This window comes from Chrysemys picta, chromosome 6 (assembly GCF_011386835.1).
Source record: "Chrysemys picta bellii isolate R12L10 chromosome 6, ASM1138683v2, whole genome shotgun sequence".
Taxonomy (NCBI): Eukaryota; Metazoa; Chordata; order Testudines; family Emydidae; genus Chrysemys; species Chrysemys picta.
The window spans coordinates 98,266,517-98,282,456 of record NC_088796.1 but is presented as its reverse complement, the minus strand read 5'-3'; positions in this window follow the sequence as shown (position 1 = coordinate 98,282,456).

Sequence of the window (15,940 nt, the reverse complement as noted above, 5' to 3'; positions counted from 1 at the left end):
CATGTCTGTGGCAGCATGAGCAGCTAGCTGCCCCACACATATATCCCTCTCAGACTACAGGCGCATACATGGGGCAGCTGCCTCAGCTGTGCTCTCTTTTTAGCCTGCAACTGGATCAGAGCTGGTGTAGAGAATGTCTCTTTGAGCTGGGAATCATATGCCCAGCTCCAAGCACAGACAGATCTTTATTCATGTTGAGTGGTCTAGCTGAGTGCAATGTAAGTTACATCTCATTGTGAGCAAGGCTGGCAGAATCAGGGGCAATTTGGAACCCACTCTTGCTTACACTTATCCTTGTAAGTTATATCTGTAAGTACCTGCAGGATATGGCTATTTTATGAAATCTAGAAAGCACTGTCTCAGTCTGGATACAAAAAACAACTCTCTAGGGAACTTCACAGAATGTCCTAGCTTCTCCAATGAACCCACAAATAGGTATAGTTGAGGAGTATGAAAAAAAATATACCATCCCTACAGCGTACAATGCTTACATTCAGCCCATACATTTACCTAAAGGGCTGGCTGAGATGTCTGCCATACATGATCATTCTGCAGACAATTCTAGGTGTGAGCATATTGAAATCATTGTAATTATATTTTGTCGCTTGTGCAATTAATTATAAATAATACAGTTGAAACAAGTGCCACCTTGTTTTGTGTTGTTGGAAAGTGATTTCTGCTGCAGTAGACTACAGCGTCTGAAATCTAACCAAACCATGGAGGTAGCACGCTTGGCAGCATTCAGAAAAAGATTTTGATCAAAGTTACTAAATGTGGAATGAAATGAGTCATATGGCTGGTTGGTATGGAGATTAACAATCAAAAAAACAACTGACTCATAAGTAAATAAATATTTATAAGCCATTGCAGCTTAAAACACATTTACCTTAGAAAGACTGAATTTGCCCCAAAAGAATATGAAGTATTATGTAAATAATTAGTTTCTAATAATGTAGAAGTGTTCTTAATTGTCTTTTAAACAAAAATTGAAAAATGTTCAAAAATTTTAATGTAAATAGTTTGTACAAATGTGAAAGACAGTGACACACCCTTCAAATGCAGGCAATTCAAAGTTAAAGCAAACATGCCGACCTTTTTCTCCTCTTTAACTGGAATTTCCTGGCATCTGTTGGTTTGTGTCAACCTGAAATATAGCTGAACAGAATTGTTTATTTCTTTCTCAAAAAAATAACCTATTCAGCATAACAATCTCAACATATATTAAAGAAGGTTTATTTGGAAGTTAAATGCTATGATTGTTTGGCTTATTACCTGATCTGTACTTTAGTGTGAGTCTGAAACAAATCTGCTTTTATATGTTTTAAACTAGTAACTTGATCTATAGCCAAAGAACATAATTGGATCTTGGCTCCTACTAACCAGTCTAGATGCAGGGAATTTGAACAGAAATTACTCTACACATGTGCAAATCAATAGCATGATTGTGTGCTGGGCTTACTGCAGAGAAAAAATCATCCATGGAAAAAGGAAATCATTGAAGGAAAAATGGAAAGGGACAAAATTAGTAAGGAGTTCATTTTCAGGGACGGCAGCTCTGTGCTCAATCCTGCAAGGTGATTAGCTAAACTGAACTAAAACTGAAGACTCAGGGAGCTGAGGGGGGTCAGCATCTAGCAGATTGAAGCCGTATTTTCTACCTCCGATTATTTTGGTCAAGGTCTTTTGGCTTGATTGCTTAGTCAAGACAGGTTATTTTGTTGTCAAGGGCTGTTTTACTGAACTAATAATGGACCAAATCCTGCCTTACTCTCATCAGGGAGTATTGGGAAGACTAGTGAGATTTGGCTCTAAATATACACAGTACATGTTGTGCTCTTTGTCTAGGTAAGGAATTTTCACATAATCAATTTTCTGTAGCAGTTCTTCTCGTTAAGTTATACAGTGTGACTTGTTTATTGCTTAAGAGCCCAGTTCTGTAATCCTTACTTGCATGAGTAATTACGTTTATTCACCCCTCCCCCCTCCCCCCCCCCCCCCCCCCCCCCCGAGTAAGGCGCAGGTCTGTGACTGCACTGGCCCAAAGTGCCAGAAGTTACTGTACTGCTGAGCTACAGAGCCTCCTCGGGGCACTCTGGTTTCACTCGGCAAGTGGGAAGGGAGTAAGAAGGAGCAATTTGCTACAGCCCATTTCATGCAATTGCTAGCTGAAATGAGTGGGCAGAGCCCTTTATCTGCCTACTCCCTGTCCACTTGTTCCCTGGGAGGCACAGCTCTGCCCAGTACCCAGAACTAAGTTCTGGGTTGCCCCAATACACCTGCACAGGGGAGTTAGTTTTGAGATAGTTGGACCTACAAATTTACCCTAACTGTGAGCTCAACTGTGAAAATGCATAAAATGTCACAATAACCTATAACAACAAACTTGGATGGAAAACGTTGCAAAAAGGAGACAAAGAATGAATTAGTACAAAGGCCTACTGCTATAATTCAAGGACTGTGTTAAGATCATGCCTGTTGAACAAGAGAAGTGTGGGACTGGAAATCAATGGACCAAAACTGATATGCCAGTATTTGGGCCAAATATGTGGATAAAGATGAGAGGATGGGCTATTCTGCCCATCACACCCTTTTGGTGTCTTCAAAAAACAACCAGACTGCAGAGGGCTGGAAGCTGGCTGCCACAATGCTGGTTGGCTGAAAGAAAAGACAAGGGAAAGGTTTTACCACCATGCCTGCCAGCCCCACTGTCTCCTGGCACCCCAGGATTCAGCATGACACCATTATGCCTTCATTGTCCTGATCCTGAGAGCTGTCCTGACCAGACCAAGTCAGGCCACAGAGAAGGACCCAATGATATCACCAACCCCCCATCAGCACCAGCTAAGTCCTAGACACCACTGGGATGTGAGACTGCCCCCCACCCCCACCCATATGCCTTTTCTTTCCCCACCTTCTTTCTTCTCTTTCCCATCTCTCTTATTCCTTCTCTGTTCAATAAGAGTCTGGTTTAGCTGTCCAAGACTGCATATTTTGCATCACTGCTGTAAGCCTGTGACCACAAAGAGGCAGCTAAATGCAATGCCCTCAACAGCCTGATGCTGGTACAAGAGGCTAAGATGACCGTGTGCTCTCCCTGTGTTTTTCCAGCAGTGAGATTTCAAGTGAGAGTCAAAGCCAGAGACAGAAGCTGTATTTTCTACCTTTGCTGTTCTTTTCTCCCCCTTCTGTGGGTGTTTCTCTTGGGTTTTCTTCTAGGAAACAGGATTGGACTTTAAACAACAGCAATAATGAGAGCTCCAGCTCATCTCAGCTAACTTTTCCCCCCAAAGGACAGTTAATCTCTTAGATAGTATCAAAGATGATCATGTCAGATGGGGGCTTCCTTCTAAAGACTCTCTCCAGCCAGAGGACAGGGGAAGCTGTTAAATTAAAATCTTATTTAATACTTTACATTTCAAATGCTTTACCTGTTTTACTCTCTTTTCTGTATCTTTAACAAAAGCTTAAGAAGATTTGTAATGGTTGTTTGCCTTGTGTAATGGGGTACACTCACCACTGGGGCATCTCCTCCTGGCTGAATTTCATTAGCTCTGCCAGGTCTGTTGCGCCATTCCTTCTCTCAGCTCATGCCATGTTTACTCTCCAAGAGTTTGTGTGTTTCATCTTCTCAACTTGGCCCTCTGGCCAGGTCACTGTACAGTTTCCCCTTCTGTCCAAGTGTCACTCCGAGCAGTCTTCCAGTTCAAGACTATGCTGCTTTCCCAGTGGGGAACCCAGACTGGCCTGATACTGTGGGTAGGGGAACCCAGACTGGCCTGATACTGTGGGTTCCAGCCTAGGGACCCTTCAACCAGTAGCGAAGGTCCATAGCATCTCAACCCTTGCTTCCATTTCCCTGGACTTCTTCCTACTTTGCCCTTGGCAGGCTTCATTCTCCACCACCCTTCTGGGTAAACCCCATCAATCAGGAGTCCAGGACTTCTACTCCCTTCTGGGTTTCCTTCTTCTCTCCTCCCTAGGCCCAAAAAGCGACTGCCGGCCTCTCCCTTTCCACCTTCTTGTTCGCTTGCGTGCTGGCTTTATGCAAGCCCCCACTTACTCCTGCCCAGATGGGCTCCATCTTCAACTAGTGCTTGTCAGTCAAGCCTAAGTCTCCCCACAAGCTTCAACCTATTGGGTTAATTAGCTCCTTCGGAGCCACCTTATCCCCTTCAGGGCTGGTGTGGGGTGAACATCCCATCACACCATGGTACTAAGCAGGCTGAGGTCTCTGTATACCAAATCCCTAATTTGTTTAGACTGTTTAATGTTGGACAGTGATAGGGTCATGTTAAGACCTTTGACCTTTTGGGGCCCATTTATCTCATCTAAATTAATACAACCCTGGGAACCCTTACTCCGCCCAGTTCTCTGTGCAGCCACATTGGTCACAAATCTTGCCCATAAACAGTCCCATTGAAGTTAATAGCACTAGTTGCACAGGTATAGCCTTCTTGGATAAGGGTTTAAGGACTGATCCTGAAATGCTATCAACAAATCACTAGGCATTTTAACAAATTACAAGTAGGGAAAATATACAAATTAAATTACAAACAATAAGCAATGCCAAAATGTCAGCATGCTGCTGTCATCACCTTCCAAGGTTTATTACTTGATGGGGAAAAAAACAACACCAATACAGAATTAACCCAATGCTAACGAAAATAAGCTAGCCGTTCAGCCTTCTCTGACAGCTGCCAATCTGTCTCTCGCGGACACCAGCAGGTTTGAGTTCCAAAGTTGGAGGCCCTCTACTGAGAGACCAACTATTGCAACTGGAAAGTTATTATTTGTGTTGCAGTAGTGTCTCAAAGCCCAGTCATGGACCAGAGCCCCTTTGCGCTAGGCACTGTAACCAGAGACAAAAGATGGTCCCGACCCTAAAGAGTTTAGTTCCTGGAGCCAACAAGGGCATCTCAGGTGATCTTAAGTGTCTTGATGCAGTGCAGGATGAGAGTTGGTGTCAGGGATCTCTTGACTCTAGACAATTGAATTACTGTGTTTATCTTTTTTTAAAAAATCTAATAGGTTGAGAACGAAAATCAGAAACGTGAAAAGAAAGCATGTCCTTCAGCCCTATACAGTCACATACTTTCAAGAATAAGACATTTATTGCTGGGGGGGGGAAAAGGAGACATCTAATTTGTTATTTGGCTGAAAGAATCCCTTCTCAAGGTCATCTCTCACTCCTGGACTCACATCGCTAGTTGTCTGAGTTTAAAGGAAGAGAAGATCTCCTGTCCTGCATTATTACTCATGTAGCAGTTAATATTTGGTAGAGTTGATATTTTCTTAATTGTGCTTCCATGTCCAGGGGTAAATATTGTGGGATCTTTGTGGTATGTTAGTATTAAAAAAACAGTAACTTTGCTGCAGGACCACAACAATTTGGCATATCAAATAAAATATGCCTTTTGGTTTTACAATGCCAACAGCAGCTATTTACCCTAATTCCTGCCCTTTCCATTCTTGCAAGTCTCTCGTGAATACAGACAAATTATTAGTGTTAATTTGAGATCTCTAGATACAGTTATTTGATTTTTTTTTTTAAATTACATATCTTTGCAGCTGCCAGTGCTTTCTGTGCAGAGAAACAAGTGTATAGCCCAGTCATCAGGGAAAGGACAAATGTTATCATTTGGAATTCTTGTCTCAAGCATTGGCCTGCCCTTATTGTGAATGGTATACAATTGTAGATCTAGGTGCCTTTTGAAGATGGCTGCCAGAATGCTCGTTATCTGAAATGGGATAGCATTTAGCAGGAAGGAGATGGTGAGGCTATTATTGTGAATCTTACTAAACTCTGAGATGCTCTTAGGTACCTAGTAAACTGACAAAGCACACATTTTCCTTCTTCTATGCTTCTTAAGGAGAGTGCAGTCTTTTGTTTGAGATATGGATCTGGGTACACCTAGTCATGTTTTTGTCACCTAAAGTTACACCACTGCAACATGTTCAACTTGGGACCACTCCGATGCTGAAGCTAGACCAGAATGTTGCAGCTTGCTTATAGCAGGAGTGCATAACACCATGGGTGGTTGCCTGTGGGTTTCTGGGTGGACCTGAGGGTGCTGACATAAACCTTAAAACCTTCAAATGATTTGGGCCTGAGTTATCTGAAGGACTGCCTCTCTTCCCGTACCATGTTACTTCTAGTTGGATAAGCAGAATCATTCAGGCTGGATCTCCCTCAATATAGAAGATCAGAGAATGCCTTCTGGGAAGGTATTCTCTGAGGGTCCCTTGTGTTTGGAAACTGCTGTCCACCTTCTTGGTCCACTCAAGGCCAACTTGATAAGCTTCCAGATACCAGAGAAATAAATTAATTAGGTAGTATATTTGGGGATGGTGCACAGATGAGGCCTGTCAGGATTCTTTATTAGAATGAGCTAATTATGGTGTGGCACCAGATCGGTTTCTGGTTGTGGGGGCACTGGCAGTCAGCTATGACTTACTACAGGGGTACTAAGAGAAACATGTAATTTGTTTATTCAGCCTTGAACTTGGCACAGACCACCATTAAAAGACTGTGCCAATCATCAATGGCTCAAAGGAATACTGGATTGTGGGAGACATCCACTTTTATTTCACAAGCTGAAGTATGTATGAGTATCGTACAAACATTATAAAAAACTAGGTCAAGGCAATAGACTTGTCAAGCAATCATAACAGCCATGGCACAGAGCAAAATGAGTAAAGTATCAAGCTTATACTACGATTTGCCAATTCATACCTGTAAACTGTTGTAAAAAGACTGGTATATCATACTAAACAATACATTTTCCCCCCATGCTGTGAAACTAATTTTTCTGGCTGTTCCAGTCCAGGGGATACAACTTTGAGCAAAATCTACCATCTTGGCAAATGTGTTTTAACAGTTTGTGCTGTATTCAAATGTCTAGATAGTTTTTAATGTCCTCTAATGGTGGTTGTAATTATAGTATTAATCAGTACAAAAAATGGCTCTTGTATTACATTACCTTTACAGGAAGCTAGGCATATGCATTTGAAGGAAGAAAAATAAAACACAGGGGACTGGTAGCAGCAAACTTCAACGTCTGTTTGTATTTAAAACAAAGAAAAACAGTTCATGTCTATAAAATACTATAGACCTATCAACACTGAAGAGACAAAAAACATGTTAGATCTCAATCTGGGCACTACCAGATTGAACATAATGCCCTAAGATGATAGAACGGGCCATGTAAATTGACCCTTTGTTAAAACAAAACACTGGAAAATGTGTGCATCTTTGGGGTCCAGATATATCATTTAACCAGGCTCCATCTGCCATTCATCCATTTTTCAAGGTCACTGAGGTACATTGCCAGAGAACAAATTCAGAGCAATGCTCCCAATTAAATGGGCACACTAGTAGGGCCCTGCATGGGAAAATTTTACTTAAATTATATCAGATTTGCTAGTGACTGGAGAAAACCACCCTGTGGCGGGGCGACAACTCACCGGCACAGTGCCTCCTGCTGGTTGTCCAGGGAATTAGCTCTTTTCCAGCACCAGAGCACCCTCTGCCGGCTGATGCCTCGCCTGCCATTGGCCCCCATGTCCCTCCCAGACCCCAGTGCCCTTTACATCAGGGTTTCTGCCCACAGTAGTACCCCCTCACTCTGGGTCTCCCCTCACAGGGGAACCCCCTATCCCCACCTTGCCTCAGTGGCTACTGCCAGTCTCCATTTAGCCCCTGCTCACTGGGGCGGACGGTAGTCTGTAAACCACTCATCATCTGCACGGGGGTTGGACCAGCTGCCTTTGCCTATCTCTGGGCTGCCTCTCTGAAGCCCCAGTACCTATTTAGCCCTCTTAGCAAGGCCTGCAGCCTGGGGTTTTTCCTGGCTGGAGCTCCCCAGCGCCCTCTGCCCTTCCCCAGCACTACTCCACCTCTGGTACCCTTCTCAGCTCCCTGGTACGTCTCTCTCAGACAGCTAAAGAGAGACTCTTTTTAGCCTCTGGCCCTAGGGTGACCAGACAGCAACTGTGAAAAATCGGGACAGGGGTGGGGGGTAATAGGAGTGTATATAAGAAAAAGACCCCAAAATCGGGACTGTCCCTATAAAATCGGGACATCTGGTCACCCTATCTGGCCCTCAGCCCTCTTATAGGGCCAGCTGTGGTCTGATTGGGGCATGACCCCACCTGTGGCTGCTTCCCCCAATCAGCCTGGCTTTTCCCCACTGCAGCCCTCTCCCAGCGCTGTTTTATGCCCTTCATGGCAGGAGCGGGGTGACCACCCCGCTACACCTCCCCAATCACATTGAATGTTAAATGTGCTAACTTTAGAGGATGGGAGGTGCACATTTTTTGCAGCAGTCCTTTGGAGAACTGAACTTGGTTTTTAAAGATGTGATGAAGCTTTATGTTTACACTGATGGTTATTACCTTTTGCCACAACAACAAGGACATTTGAATTTGGGCAGCCGTTGTCAGGGACTTGACTTTGTCTCCAGTCAAGAAATTATTTTTTAACTTTTATTAAACACCCCAGTACAGAGGAAAGGGGAAAAAATAACAGATTCAAAGAAAAAAATTAATAAAAAAATCAAGTCTTCATTTTAACAAACCCCTTTATTCAATCTCCATGATCCATCTGCTGCCACCTTGCTCTTCCTCACCTCTATGCTCCTTTCCATTCCCTCCCTCCCTTACCTTGGTCTCTCTTTTTCTCTCACTATCCCCCTTCCCTGTTTTTAGCTCAGTCTCTTTCTCCCATTTACTCACTTTCCTTCGTCTGTCCCCCATCTCGTTCCCCCATAATAAAAATGTAAAAATAATGTGTAAGAAAAGGAAGTAACCACCCCCCTTATCATTTCGCTGGTAGGTTGTAATTCTTTGCCCCACACTTTTTTTTGTTTGGTCTTCAATTTAATTTCATTGGGGGTGGAGACCTGCCTCAACTTTGTCTTTTCAAATCTCATTTAGAACAATTTCCTTGCTCTGTAAGTTATGATGTTCTCTTAACCTCTCCTTTTTTCTCTTTGTATAGCATTTTGGGAAACAGATTTACAAAAAGTGCTATAATGTGCATTGATTTATCTCCCTGCATTGTTGTTTTGTTGCATCTGTCAGAACTCACATAATGCTGTTCCTGAACAGCCAACTGGAGTTACTGTATATAATGCATACACTTGTATTTTGTGCAACGTTGCAAGCCTTCTCGTGCAATATCAGGTGAATGATTTTACAAATGGTGCATTGATGACTCTAAACTCCTGTACCCATCTGTAGAGTGTAGATGTATTGCATCAACAGGCATAGAGTTGAGTAGCTGAATAGAAACCTGAGTCCCTGTGCTTCTAAAAACCACCTGACTGTGGCCCTAACAACATTTGAGCTTGTCTGAACTTTGAACCCCAGTCAATTTGGGCAAAATGAGGTTGGCTGTTACTGCTTAATACAAAAAATATTTTCATTTGAAGGTCTTCTTTCATATGGCAAGAGGTGATTAGCAATGTTCAAGTAACCAAATTCAGAACAGGAAGCAGCTTTGTCAGTGGCTTGGTGTAAATCTGAGATGACCTCAGCAAATGATTGAAGTGGGTACTAGTTTATAATGTGGCCCATAGTTTACAACTGGTAGCCACAGTCACATTGTGCATTGTCGCTCATCTTCCAAAGGTGTAAGAGATGACATCTGCCATGCAATGTTCTAAAATGATTCAATGCAGACTATTGTTGCTGGGATAGACTGAAGCTTTGAAGAAGTTCTTTTAGGGGTTGGCAATCAGATGTTTGTTTGGGACATTAACATTATTGCTGAATTCTTTTCAGTTGGCCTCAGAATTGAATGAGGACACTTTTTAAGAACTTCAGCCCAGTCCCCAAAAGGCTTGCAAGATTTCAGAAGTGACTTTGGAAGGTTGTGGATGAATTGGTAAGTCCAGGTTGGGCCATGGTTCAATTGTGTTCTCTGGAGTTTAGGTGAGGATCTATGTACCAGAGAGGGCAACCATTGAACAGGTGTTGATTTTAATGTTCCAGTTATTATTCTCATTGTGGCATTGAGCTGCACATCCAGACATTTGGTATGTGAGCTGCCTGCCCAGACTGGTGCATAATGCTCAGCAGTTGGGTATACCAGTGCTAGAGTCACTGTTCAAAGTGTGTGCACATTGGTGCCCCAGGCTGTGCCCATGAATTTTCAGACAAAGCTTGTCCATTTTGTACATCTTTTCCAGATGGTCTTTAAAAATGAAGCTTCTGTCCAAGGTTACACCCAAGTACTTTGGATAAGGCTAATTTTGGACCTGTTGACTGCAAAAGGTGACAATAAGTGATTTCTTGGTGGCTGTGTTGTTTAGGTGAAAGGCTATTACCAAGGTTCTGGAGGCATTGGTGTAGAACTTCCAGCACTGAAAAGTATTCCACCATTATCATAAAGTCAACGAAGAGGGTGTTACCAATGGTGGTGAGATCTTTGCCTTGTACTGCAAGAACAATGCTCTCAGCATAAATGAACTTAATACAAAATTGTGTTAGCTAAGTCATTCAGTGCAGATGTCGCCGCAGGGGTGAGTCCGGACCCTCCTACACCAACATACAGAATAGCGGGGCAGCACTGGCTGCAGGGAAAGTTTCCAAGCACTATTTGTGAAGCTTTCAGAGGGACATCACTATTTCCTTTCATCAGAAAGCAGAAGTCTGGATTATCTTCAGTATTCCATCAGGCTGAGTGAAAATTCTGTGGGGCTTTGGGGCCAAAAAGAAGGTGGACATCTGTGAACCCAAACCCAATCTGTCAGTTGCTCACCAGCTGCCTCATTTCTACTATAGTCTCATTGTAAATGGTTGCTGTTAAAGTCACCAATGTACACAGCTGTGTGTGTGTGTGTGTGGGGGGGGGAAATGGTAATGCAGATTTGAAGATTGGAGGGTTATTTTATTTAATAGACTGGGACTTTTCAACAGGACATGAACTTTTATCTTAAATTTTTCAGTGTCTACACCCTCCCACCACGTAACTTAATATTTACATAAATAAAGTAAAAGTCTGATCGTTTGATTTGAGCAAACTAAACCAACAACAACAGAATGAAGATTGGTACTGTTTAATGTAGAATGAATGATTACCCTTTTTGTGATTAAATTAAAAAAAAACACCTTTGGTATCAGAGAAGATGTTAAAAAAAGATGGCAGTGAAAAGTAGGGTATTAGGTAATAAGTGAATTTTTTTACCGCTGAAGCTTACCTGGGAGGGTGGATTTCTACAAATAAATAACACTACAATATGCATAGGAATATATATAATACATACCTATTGTCCATTGAGTCTGGTATCCAATCTCTGGCATAGGCTAGTACCAGATGCTTCTTAAGAAGCTGCAAGAAACTTGACAGCAAACAAATATAGAATAAATGGCGAATTGGTGAAGTTTCCTGCTCAGCCCAGTCAGTGGATGGCTTATAGCTGGAAGCCTGAGGGCTTATATCCCTTATAAATTTTGTCTGATCTAAAGTAATGGTGGATTTCTCATTATCCATATAAATGTCTAATGCATTTTTGAATCCTCTTACATTCTTGGACTCTGATTTCTTGTGGTGGTAAAATATATTTCCTGTAATCAGTTTTAAAATGTATTATCTTTTAATTGTATTAGAGACCATCTTGTTCTTGTGTTATATGGGCATAAATAGGAGACTCCAATTGTACCCCCTCTGTTCATTGTTTTATACACATCTATCATGTCCCCTCTCACTTGTCTTCCCTCTGAACTGAACACTTACCTTCTCACCATCCTAATCATTTCACACTCTCTTCCTATGGAAGTCTTCCTATGCCTCTAATCATTGTGTTGCTCATATCTTCACGATAAGGTTAAACCTATTTCAGTGTAACTAAATTGAAATATTTATGACCAGTGCTCAGATGCTATGACCAAAGTCTGGCAAGTCTTTCAATTCACAGCATATAGAAATGGATTCTTTTTCTATCTTGAGCCCTGCAGTCATCCTGTTCTCATTTCCTCAGATGTCTGCTGAGTGGAACATCTAGACCTCTGAACCCCAAGATAATCTGCTTTCAAAGTCACAGTGGGACTCAGCCAGAGTCTTCACTTTTTTCCTAAAAGCTATGGGGGGGTAGGGAGGGGAGGGAAGATCGACGAATGACTTAGAACCAACCAATCACACTCTTACGGCATTTCATCTTGAATTAGGCCCCAATCCAGCTGTTTACAAATGTGTGGGCTCACTGGTGCACTCACATAGATCCCCACTGGTGTCAATCGCACTCCGAGCCCACACACTATAAAATGTAAGATCAAGGCCTTAGATCATAAGCTCCTTGTGGCAGGGAGTGTCTCTTACTACGTGCTTGTACACTACCTACCACAATGGGCCCTAGCCATTGACTGGGAGCTAATGTTTTAAAAATATATAGTAAGTTATATAAATAAATGGGTTTTGCCTTTATTCAAACAATATTTTTTGTTTAGAGGCCTTATGATCTACTATTCTAAAAGAACAAATCAGGTCTATATACCATACTGAAGTGACTTCATCTAATGCTAAATAGTTCAAGTCAGTTTCATTAGTTGTAGAGGAGGCAAGAACACCAAAAACAAATATTGGACAGAGAACTGCAGTAAGGTCAGTTTGCTGGAAAAACTCCACTTTTTGTTTGTTTTTATTTCCATTACCGTCGCCAGCAAAATGACACAAAGCACTTAGCAGAAACTGAAATCACCTTTAACAGTTTTCAGAGTAGCAGCTGTGTTAGTCTGTATCCGCAAAAATAACAGGAGTACTCGTGGCACCTTAGAGACTAACAAATTTATTTGAGCATAAGCTTTCGCGGGCACAAAAGCTTATGCTCAAATAAATTTGTTAGTCTCTAAGGTGCCACGAGTACTCCTGTTCTTTTTGCCTTTAACAGTGAATACGTTTGGTTTTTAAAACCTATAACATGGTTGGAGATCAACAAGCCTAAAAAACAAACGTTCCAGGTTTTCTGCCTTTTCTTAAAATTTGTTGTGTGTTAGAATAAGCACTTATACTGCCTGTAACCACGTGTATGTACAAACACAATGATAGGGTCATCCCTGTCAGTCATTAAACGTCAGAATTGAAAAATCTAGGTTATTCTTACTGTTGGATTGTTAAGGTTAGATAGTCAGCGTTTCGGATGGTATTTACATGTCCAAATACATTTAAGTACATACACACTTGTGTTTCCACTCCCAAGTGCTAGAAGTTTGACGTGCCAAGTATTTTTAAATCACTGAACAAGTCCCTTACTCCTCTTATTCCTGTGTGTGTCCCCTGTATGTAAAAAAGATGTAAGAAGCAGTGCTCATAAAACTAGCCATGCACGTCAACTTTTTTTTTTTTTTAACATGGCTTATAAAATATGGTTAATAAAAAAAAAAAAATCACAATTCATCTGTAATCAGCTGAAAACCTGACTATGCAGTTATCTTCTGAATGTAGCACGCCAGCCATCTATGCAATTATTATGCACTATGCCTCCTTTCAATATAGAGGCACACATTTTCCTATTCCTTGGAAGGGAATGACATTGCTTTGACTCTGACTGAAGAGAGCTCTTTAAAAAGGAGAAATATGTATGCTCCCTCCACCCCCCAAAAAGATTATGCCACCTGTAGAGAGGTTAGCCGGGGTTTGTCTCTCTCCAGGACGGCGGGGAACCACACTGCCTCACTAAATTCGGGAAGATGTCTTGTGGGGAATTAGTTCGATCGCGGAAGTCTTCCCCTGCTGCCTTTGTGAGGGCAGAAATAAACACAGTAAGCCCAGGCCCTAGGGCAGGGCAGGGCAATGGTGAGTCAGGCCCTCAAGCAGGGGCTGAGCAATAACAGTATATAACAGTAAACCCAGGCCCTTGGCTCCAAAGGGCCTGGGAGAGGGGGGAGACTGCCACCTGCAAATTGGGTGGCAGGGGGGACACAGATGCTCCCACTCCACTACGTCCCAGCCCGGAGCCCTAGCAGTGGCAGAAGACCAGCTGCTGAGTCAGTGGGGATCCTGGCCGCAACACACTGATGTGGGCTCTGGCACGGCTGCAGCCAGACTAGGGTTGGCTTCCCATGGGCTACTTCCAGACTCCCCCTCTTGAGTACCTGGGTCCGGACAGTGTCCTCAGGGGGGTCCAGTACCATGGGTTCCTCGGGATAGCTGGCCAAGGGTAGACTCGGCATTTCCTTCTGGTAGCTGGCACGGGGCGGGCTCGGCAACTCCTCTGGGTAGCTGGCACGGGGCGGGCTCGGCAATTCCTCCGGGTAGCTAGCATAGGGCAGGTCGGGCCAGTCCTTGGGTTTACCGAAGGCCACTGGGGTTTCCCAATCGCAAGCTAGACCGGAGGCATCTGGCCTCCACGGCAGCTGCTCTCTCAGTGAGCTCTGGGGTCAGGCCTTTATACTTCTCGTGCCACACCTGACCCTGTTGGGGGCGGGCTCAGAGCTCCCTGGCTCCACTCACTCTGGTGTCCGGAGGGACTCATCTCTCTCCGGGGCAGTGGGGAACCTCACTTCCTCACTATCCCCCACCCCCCCCCAAGTCTGGCTCCTGCTCGTTGGGACCAGGCTCTTCCATCCCTCCTAGGTGGGACAGGAAGTTGGCATTCACATGGTCTTTGCTGGCCCTATGCCAGATGATGAAAGCATAGGACTGTAATGCCAGGTACCAGCGCATTAGTCTAGTGGTGGTGTTTTTCATTCTGGTTAATCACTGGAGTGGGGCATAGTGCATGACTAGTGTAAATGGGCCTCCGAGGAGATAACACCAAGGGCGTCACAGGCCAATTTCACCGCGAGTGCTTCTTTCTCTATTACTGCGTAGTTCTTCTCACGGGGAATAATTTCTGGCTAAGATATAAGACCAGATGGTCTTCTCCGTCCGTTTTTTGAGACAGGACGGCCCCGAGCCCTACCTCCAAGGCGTCCATGTGGATGATGAAGTCACGGTCGATGTCTGGGCTATATAGGCCCGGCTCCCAACAGAGGCACTCCTTGAGTGTCCGAAAGGCGTCTTCACATTCTTGGGTCCACGGCATGTGCCGGGGGCTGTCCTTAGTCAAAAGTCCCATCAAGGGGGCTGCGATGGAAGTGAACTGGGGAATGAATTGCCGATAGTAGCCGGCGAGCCCCAGGAATTGTCGCACTTGATGCTTCGTGGTGGGTGGGGGCAGGCCGCCAGTGCTTGAACCTTCCCCATGAGGGGTTTCACCTGTCCTCTACCTATGTTGTAGCCGAGGTACGTTGCCTCTTGCCATCCAATGACACATTTTTGGATTGGCCATTAGTCCCACCTTTCGCAAGGATCTCAGGACCGCAGCTACCCGTTCCAGGTGGTCCTGCCCCAGGAGATCCTAATGGACCAGGATACCCTCCATATCCTCCTCACCCAGACATGTAAGAACGCGGGGGGGGGGGGAGGGGGAAGAGGGGGGAGGCTCCGTGTACCCTCCCACTCTACCCCAGTGGACAGCCCAACCAAAAGGCTGTCATTATATTGAATTTTTTCAGTGGCCTTTTACTTCCCTCCTATCCTCCTCCCAAACCTCACCCAGATTACCTTGTCGGTTCTCTCCCTATGTTTATAATCACTTAATAAAGAATACATGATTTTTAAACGATAGTGACTTTATTTCCTTTGAAAGCAAGCTGGGGGAAGGGGGAGGGTGGGTTCCTTACAGAGAATGAGTCAATAAAGGTGGCGGGTATTCATGAAGGAGAAATTTCACACTGTAGCTTGGCCAGTCATGAAGCTGGTTTTCAAAGCTTCTCTGATGCACAGCACTTCCTGGTGTGCTCTTCTAATCGTCCTGGTGTCTGGCTGCGTGTAATCAGCAGCCAGGAGATTTGCCTTAGCCTCCCACCCCGCCATAAAGGTCTCCCCCTTACTTTCACAGAGATTGTGGAGCACACAGCAAGCAGAAATAACAATGGGGATATTGGTTTGGCTGAGGTC